Source organism: Oncorhynchus keta, unplaced genomic scaffold (assembly GCF_023373465.1).
Source record: "Oncorhynchus keta strain PuntledgeMale-10-30-2019 unplaced genomic scaffold, Oket_V2 Un_contig_3943_pilon_pilon, whole genome shotgun sequence".
NCBI lineage: Eukaryota > Metazoa > Chordata > Actinopteri > Salmoniformes > Salmonidae > Oncorhynchus > Oncorhynchus keta.
The window spans coordinates 255,758-265,000 of NW_026287518.1; the positions used below are offsets into that span (position 1 = coordinate 255,758).

At 45.1% G+C, this 9,243-nt stretch overlaps 1 protein-coding gene and 2 pseudogenes across 1 annotated transcript in view; 2 read left to right on the plus strand and 1 right to left on the minus strand.

Moving 5' to 3' along the window:
* Nucleotides 1-9,243, minus strand: part of LOC118380966 (neuron navigator 3-like) — a 280,541-nt gene that overhangs the window by 150,556 nt on the left and 120,742 nt on the right.
* On the plus strand, nucleotides 834-2,364 carry LOC127924320 (chymotrypsin B-like; annotated as a pseudogene).
* Nucleotides 4,134-4,861, plus strand: LOC127924321 (chymotrypsin B-like; annotated as a pseudogene).

The window sequence follows — 9,243 nt, forward strand, 5'->3', positions numbered from 1 at the left end:
ACCAAATGATTCCACATGAGACTCAAATTCATTCATGATCATGCAATATGAATTTTACACAACACTGTATAAAGGGTTGCATATAAACTGTTAGCTAAAACCTTCTCTAGCACTATTCAGAGCTATACATGTACATCTCTGTTTTGAAAATACATTTAAAATGACGTTGGATACAGTATATCGAATGACAGTCAACAGTCAACCATTGATCTAAATACTCCAATGACCCTTTCCTAAAGAAACAACATGTTCCAAATACTATATCTAATGGTTTATCTTACAAAGTATCCAAACTGCTTCCTATGTCTCAATGAACCCTGGGAGATGTACTACAAAATGAGGGGGAGGAGAGGTTGTCTTTCTTGCACTAACACTCACACTTGTCATTGTCTTACTAGCAGGGATTTTGCTGATAGCTGCTTTATTGAGGACACTGTGCTTACTATGACTGTGAGATGTGGTTGTCTCACGTAGCTATCTTAAGATGACTGCACTAACTGCAAGTCACTCTGGATAATGGATAAGAGCGTCTGCTAAAACAAATACTAAAATGTCATCGTAATAGGGTTGAGTGGGAAGGGGGCCTTTCCCTCTATGATGGTAAGAGGTCGTTTGGAGCACAGTTTCTGAGAGCACTCAAGGTCATGTTTGGATAACTGCTCTAAACCTCCTATTACATGGCTGAGAACAGTCTGATCGCCCAGCGTCGATAAGCAGCTGGATACATCATTCCCCTCCTTGAGGTTAATATTCTACCATGGACACACCTCGGTCTCCCATTGGTTATAGACAGGTGGGGTTTGGGAATAAATAGGGTCCCCGGTCCACTAGACTGTCACATTCTCACAATGACTTTCCTCTGGTTCGTGTCCTGTCTCGCCTTCATCAGCGCCGCCTACGGTGAGTATTCACACCTTCTCTTTACCTACAGTGTTACCTCCTTGATTTAACCCTTAACCCTTGTTTTAATGCTAAAAGTGTAAAAGTAAGTTGTGGAGTTCCTCAAGGCTCTGGTCTTGGACCACTACTGTTCTCATTATGTGCTTCTGCTACATTGCTAGCACTTGGTGATGTTATTTGGAAACACTTCCGTACGTTGGATGCCCATGGTTGAGTATGTTGCATTAAACAGAGCATTTACTGTTGTTATAAAACATGATGAGCTAAGTGTTTACAAAATATTCTCATGTAACCAGGCTGTGGCATCCCCGCCATCAAGCCCGAGGTGTCTGGCTATGCCCGCATCGTTAATGGTGAGGAGGCTGTGCCCCACTCCTGGCCCTGGCAGGTATCTCTGCAGCAGACCAGCGGCTTCCACTTCTGTGGGGATCCCTGATCAACGAGAACTGGGTGGTCACCGCCGCTCACTGCAACGTCGCTACCTACCACCGCGTGATCGTTGGAGAGCACAAGAAGGGCAGTGGCAACAACGCTGAGGACATCCAGATCCTGAAGCCAGCTAAGGTACAGCACAGTCACACATCCTCCTCTATAGATCTGGGTAGAAGTTCCCTCAGGTGCTGATCTAGGATCAGTCTATCCCCCGCCAGCTCAGCTGATCCGATCAGTGATCCGTCAGCGCAACGTCGTCCTGTAGACCTACCTGAACTCGCCATTTCATAAAGGTTTCAGTTCTAACCGTCCCTTCTTTCCCTCAACCCACCGCACCCCCTCTCCTCACCCACAGGTGTTCACCCACCCCAAGTGGAACCCCAGTACCATCAACAACGATATCTCCCTGATCAAGCTGTCCACCCCTGCTGTCCTGAACACCAATGTGTCCCCGGTGTGCCTGGCTGAGACCGCCGACGTCTTTGCACCTGGCATGACCTGTGTGACCTCCGGCTGGGGTCTGCTGCGCTACAATGCTATCAGCACCCCTAACCAGCTGCAGCAGGCTGCTCTGCCCCTTCTGTCCAACGAGCAGTGCAAGCAGCACTGGGGGAGCAACATCTCCGACGTCATGATCTGTGCCGGTGGTGCTGGTGCTACCTCCTGCATGGGTGACTCCGGTGGCCCCCTGGTCTGTGAGAAGGACAACGTCTGGACCCTGGTCGGTATTGTGTCCTGGGGCAGCAGCCGTTGCTCCACCACTACCCCGCTGTGTATGCCCGCGTCACCGAGTTCCGTTCCTGGGTGGACCAGACCCTGGCTGCCAACTAAGAGCCATGTTGCAGCGTCCCTGTCCATCCTGTATATTGCTATGTCATTTTATGCATTGTTATGTCACACTATGTATTGCTATGTCATTCTATATATTACTATGTAATGTACAACAACTAAACATTAGCTACCAAGACTGAGAGTGCCACCCATTGGTCTGAACTGAACATGACATTCAATAAACATACTTGAACATAAAAATATTATTGTGCAGTAATTGTATGATTACTACATTCACAACGTAATATTTTAGTACACGAGAGGAACGTAAAGTGTTACCACAGTCGGGTTACTGCTGACTGAATCCACTGCTAGCGTTAGGGGTCTCGAATGGTTGAGGGACAGCTATTTGGGAACTGTGAGAGGGGATCTTGGAGGGTTCCGGTTCACGTTTTTGGCCTAGTGGGAGATCTGTCAACGTGCCCTTGAGCAGGGCATTGATCCTGGATGCTTCTGTGTGTCGCTCTGAATGGGAGTCTGTTAGATGACTGGTATGATGTAGTTGTTGAGCAGCTTCACTGCAAGTATATTGTATGTTTCGGATTTTAAAATTAAAAAATTAATAAATAAAAAGCTACAGTAGCACGGAATCATTAACAAGACTTAAAACCTAGTGTATAAGGGCTATTATAAACCGGGTATTTTGGATCCTGGATGCTGATTGGCTGAAACAGCATTCCAGCTGTGTGAATATCATCGATAATCCAAGGGTATGATGCAAACATACTTGTTGCTGTTCTATCTGAAAGTTTCACGACGCTATTCTTGATATGCCACAGCAAATGACAAAGAAAAGCAATAAGCTTCTATTAAGGCATGACCTAACCTTGTATCTAGCCTAGCGTTTGGTTTGCAACAGTCACATACAGCAGACACATAACAACATGTGCCATTTTAACAAGGCTAATCAGGAAGTGTTAATTCCATCTCTCGCTCTACCTTTCTATCCAAAGTAAAGATGCAGACCGTGTCTGAATACCCATACATGCGTTCTAGTCAGCATTTTGGATGTGTGAAAATATAACGTTTTATAATATGTGAAAAGTAGAACGTTTCTTTAAAACGCCAGGATGTTATACTCATTTCGATCCAGATGCATATGTTGTGATGTATCTGCTGTGTGTGACTGTAGAAATCGCTGCACACTATTGAGGAAGAGAATCAATGCACAGCCACACACATACCTGCCGACACATGCATTAATACACACATGCACTCTTGGACAAAGGACCAACCATCCTACTGACTGGTAACACTTTCAATGAGGGATACATATAAGGCCTTATAAATGCATTTATAATGTCTTATAATACACTTATCTTATACTACTTGGTATAAGGCCAGAGAGCATAATGCATTATACGTTAACTATCTATCTCGCTTAGTTTGTTAGCATCAGTCATGTCATTAGCTTCAGCTAGCTTGTTAACCATCTTCACAGCCAGCTATTGTGCTAGCAAAGTGAGCTAGCTAGACAGCTAATTTTTGGCATGTGCCTAGCTTTTCCAAATATATGTTGTTAGCTAACATAGCTACCTACAGTAGTCCATGCTTATGTTCCTAGTTCTTTTCAATAAATGCAGTAAATGTCAACAAGCACACAATAATCAAAAATGTAAAAATATGATTTAAAAAATGTTTTGTTATATTAGCATTAAGCTAAGATAAGAGGCCGTTTTGAGCAGTGTCTCGCCCTCCTGGTACTTGACTGAGAACTGTTTGATTGCCCAGCATTGACAAGCAGCTGGACATCCCCCTAGCATTGTAGAACCAGCCTGATTGCTAAGTTTACAATTTTATCAGTCTGAGTCCCAAATCATCAGACTGGTTCCAGCAGGATGTTACTATTCTACCATGGCTACCCTCGGCTTTTGGGAGGGTTGGACACACCACAGTCTCTGATTGGTTACAGGCGGATGGGGTTTGGAGATAAATAGTATCTCTGTCTTCTAGACTGTCGCGTTATCACAATGGCTTTTCTCTGGTTCGTCTCCTGTCTCGCGTTTGTAAGCGCCGCCTACGTCTGCGGTACCCCGCATTCTCTCCTGTGGCTATGGCCGCTTCATCAATGGTGAGGAGGCTGTGCCCCACTCCTGGCAGCAATCTGGCACCCACTTCTGTGGAGTTTCCCTGACAAACGAGTACTAGGTGGTGACTGCTGCTCACTGCGATGTCAAGACCTCCCACCGGCGAGCACGACATGCTCATGAGCAATGAGGCCATCCAGATCCTGAAGCCTGCTAAAGTGTTCACCCACTCCAGGTGGAACCCCAGCACCATCAAAAATGACATCCTCTTGATCAAGCTGGCCACCCCACACCACCCTGAGCGCCAAAGTGTCCCCGTGTGTCTGGCTTCGTATGAAGACAACTTCGCCCCTGGCATGACCTGTGTGACTTCAGGCTGGTGCATGAGCAGCTACCAGCCTGCCAATTATCCCAACAAAACTGCAGCAGGGTGCTGAGTGCAAGAAGCACTGGGGCAACATGATTCATGAAATGATCTGTGCTGGTGGTAAAGGTGTTTCCTCCTGCATGGGGACTCCGGTGGCCCCCTGGTCTGTGAGAAGAACAAGGTGTGGAGCCTGGTCGGTATTGTGTTCTGGGGCAGCAGTGGTTGCTCTACCTCTACCCCCTCTGTGTACACCGGAGTCGCCGAGGTACGCACCTGGGTGGACATGACCATGATGCTCAACTAAGAGCAATGCCACAGTTTCCCTGTCCAGAAAAATATGTACTGCTACACCATTCTAGGTTTTGTATATCTATGTTTCAGTGGAGGTTGCAGAGGTAAGGATGGATGTGTTTGATGTATTTGATACCATTCCACTGATTCCGCTTCTGCAATTACCACGAGCCTGTCCTCCCCATATTAAACAGTATTTTTACTACTTGATGAATTTAAATGCTGTGCACCCTTTGATAATCAAGAAGAGACCCTTGGGTATGTTGTGGACCACAGGAGGTTGGTGACACCTTAATTGAGGAGAACGGGCTCGTGGTAATGGCTGGAGCGGAACCAGTAGAATGGTATCACATGGTTTCCAGGTGTTTGTTGACATTCCATTTCCTCTGTTCCGGCCATTATTATGAGCTGTTCTCCCTCAACAGCCTCCTGTGGTTGTGGTGGACTGTCAGTCAGTCCAGTGTGAAGCAGGTTATTCATGTCTACAGTATAAGGGAAGAAGGTCTCCTGTGCAGTCGTGGCCAAAAGTTTTGAGAATGACACAAATATACATTTTCACAAAGTCTGCTGCCTCAGTTTGTGTGATGGCAATTTGCATATACTCCAGAATGTTATGAAGAGTGATCAGATGAATTGCAAAGTCCCTCTTTGCCATGCAAATTAACTGAACCCCCAAAAAAAAACATTTCCACTGCATTTCAGCGCTGCCACAAAAGGACCAGCTGACATCATGTCAGTGATTCTTTCGTTAACACAGGTGTGAGTGTTGACGAGAACAAGGCTGGAGATCACTCTGTCATGCTGATTTACTTTGAATAACAGACTGGAAGCTTCAAACAGAGGGTGGTGCTTGAAATCATTGTTCTTCCTCTGTCAAACATGGTTACCTGCAAGGAAACACATGCCGTCATCATTGCTTTGCACAAAAAGGGCTTCACAGGCAAGGATATTGCTGCCAGTAAGATTGCACCTAAATCAACCATTTATCGGATCAGCAAGAACTTCAAGGAGAGCGGTTCAATTGTTGTGAAGAAGGCTTCAGGGTGCCCAAGAAAGTCCAGCAAGCACCAGGACCGTCTCCTAAAGTTGATTCAGCTGCGGGATCGGGGCACCACCAGCACAGAGCTTGCTCAGGAATGACAGCAGGCAGGTGTGAGTGCGTCTGCACGCCCAGTGAGGCAAAGAATTTTGGAGGATGGCATGGTGTCAAGAAGGACAGCAAAGAAGCCACTTCTCTCCACAAAAAAAAACATTAGGGACAGACTGATATTCTGGAAAGATACAGGGATTGGACTGCTGAGGACTGGGGTAAAGTAATTTTCTCTGATGAATCCCCTTTCCGACTTTTTGAGGCATCTGGAAAAAAGCTTGTCCGGAGAAGACAAGGTGAGCGCTACCATCAGTCCTGTGTCATGCCAACAGTAAAGCATCCTGAGACCATTCATGTGTGGGGTAGCTTCTCAGCCAAGGAAGTGGGCTCACTCACAATTTTGCCTAAGAACACAGCCATGAATAAAGAATGGTACCAAACACATCCTCTGAGATTAACTTCTCCCAACCATCCAGGAACAGTTTGGTGACGAACAATGCCTTTTCCAGCATGATGGAGCACCTTGCCATAAGACAAAAGTGATAACTAAGTGGCTCGGGGAATAAAACATCGATATTTTTGGTCCATGGCCAGGAAACTCCCCAGACCTGAATCCAATTGAGAACTTGTGGTCAATCCTCAAGAGGCAGGTGGACAAACCAAAATCCACAAATTCTGACAAACTCTCAGCATTTATTATGCGAGAATGGGCTGCCATCAGTCAGGATGTGGCCCAGAAGTAAATTGACAGCATGCCAGGGCGGATTACAGAGGTCTTGAAAAAGAAGGGTCAACCCTGCAAATATTTACTTTTTGCATCAACTTCATGTAATTGTCAATAAAAGTATTTGACACTTGTAATTATACTTCAGTATTCCATAGTAACATCTGACAAAAATATCTAAAGACACTGAAGCAGCAAACTTTGTGGAAATTAATATTTGTGTCATTCTCAAAACCTTTGGCCACGACTGTACTCTGTAAATCACACATGCAATACTGTAGCCTAATTCCCAAAGCTGACCCACTAAGACTCTAACAACGCCAAAGTGGACTCAGGAAAGTTGACCTCCTGGCCTTTAACTGTCATCACAAACAAACAAAACACACAGGTTTCTGAATAAACAATGGCATTGGTCATCTAGAGTTACCTGATCTTGCCCGACAGTCAGGACATGTCCTCTGTGTATATCTGTTTGTTAGTTATTTAGTTTTAGGCTAGTGGAAGAGATGAGGGCCAATAAACCCACCCATAAGAGGTGAGTGATACCCAGTCCCAGTGCCAGTTGCCTTGGAATGTAAAATGAAGACTAGACTGAACACTTAATGCATCCTGGGTAAATTGGCACACTCAATAATTATCGGAATAAAATAACTGCGTTTTTCAAGGGCAAAATTAGCGCAGTTTCACAGAAGCGACAGAAGGGATATGCAGATTATCAAAAGCAATTAGATTGCATTTCTGAATATTCTTATAAGATATAAATATTCAGGTCATCTTTATGGTTCACAGGTCACTTCCTCCCAGATGGGAGAGAGACAGGAAAAGGAAGGACAGATGGAAGGAAGTTGGGAGAGGGAGGTTTTGGTGCCACTTGTGATGAGAAAGTATTCCATTTTACAGAATAAATAAATTATTTATGAGACATTATTTCTCAGTTGGTTTCATTAGGGCTACTGAAGAGATCTTATCTTAGATTAAAACTGGGCAACACAGAGCCATACCCTTATCAATGCATGGTTGGCCTCCCAATGAACTCCCAACTCCCAATGAAAGTGATAACGATCATTTGGTGTAGCGTAGTGCTCCTGTTCAAATTACCCCCAACTCTAATGAGTTTTAGTCAAACTGACTGTCTGAGTCATAACTGTGGACGCTCTCTCTCCCTAGTAAATTAACACGGCTTTGATTTTGAGGAGGTGCCAAGTCATTGTTGGCTACTAATTAACCAAACAAGGCAGACGAAGCAAAGCACCTGGGCGGAGTTCCCACTTCCGTTTTAGGGGAAACGGAAGTTAGATTGAAAATTCTGTATCCCTGAGAACCAGAAACATTCGGTTTCTGACAACACCGTTAAGGGTGGCTACTAATTGACCTCTGAGATATTCACTATGCCTGGCACTTCTTCTGCTGTATGCCAATAAGCTAAATAAGTACCATAGAGCTTCAATGAGCTAGGGAAGTACCATAGAGCTTCAATGAGCTAGGGAAGTACCACAGAGCTTCAATGAGCTAGGGAAGTACCATAGAGCTTCAATGAGCTAGGGAAGTACCATAGAGCTTCAATGAGCTAGGGAAGTACCACAGAGCTTCAATGAGCTAGGGAAGTACCATTGAGCTTCAATGAACTAGGGAAGTACCACAGAGCTTCAGCTAGGGAAGTACCACAGAGCTTCAATGAGCCAGGGAAGTACCACAAGCTTCAATGAGCTAGGAAGTACCATTGAGCTTCAATGAGCTAGGGAGTACCATTGAGCATCAATGAGCTAGGGAAGTACCATTGAGCATCAATGAGCCAGGGAAGTACCATTGAGCATCAATGAGCTAGGGAAGTACCATTGAGCATCAATGAGCTAGGGATGTACCATTGAGCTTCAATGAGCTAGGAAGTACCATAGAGCTTTAATGAGCCATGGAAGTACCATAGAGCTTCAATGAGCTAGGGAAGTACCATTGAGCTTCAATGAGCTAGGGAAGTACCATAGAGCTTTAATGAGCTCGGGAAGTACCATTGAGCATCAATGAGCTAGGAAGTACCATTGAGCTTCAATGAGCTAGGGAAGTACCATAGAGCTTTAAAGCTAGGGATTGTGCTTCAATGAGCTAGGGAAGTACCATTGACCATAGTACTATAGAGCTTTAATGAGCTAGGGAAGTATCATAGAGCATCATGACCTGGCCAAGGCTTTAATGACTTCAATGAGCTCTCTGTCAATCACCACATTCTTATTGGCAGACTCGACAGCATTGGTTTCTCAAATGATTGCCTCGCCTGGTTCACCAACTACTTCTCTGATATTCAGTATGTCAAATCGGAGGGCCTGTTGTCCGGTCCTCTGGCAGTTTCTATGGGGTGCCGCAGGGTTAAATTCTTGGGCTGACTCTTCTCTTCTCTCTTCTCTGTAGACATCATCAATGATGTCGCTCTTGCTGCTGGTGATTCTCTAATCCACCTCTAAGCAGACGACACCATTCTGTATACTTCTGGCCCCTCTTTGGACAATGTGTTACCCAACCTCCAGATGAGCTCCAATGCCATACAACTCTACTCTCATTCTGTGGCCTCCAACTGCTCTTAAATGCA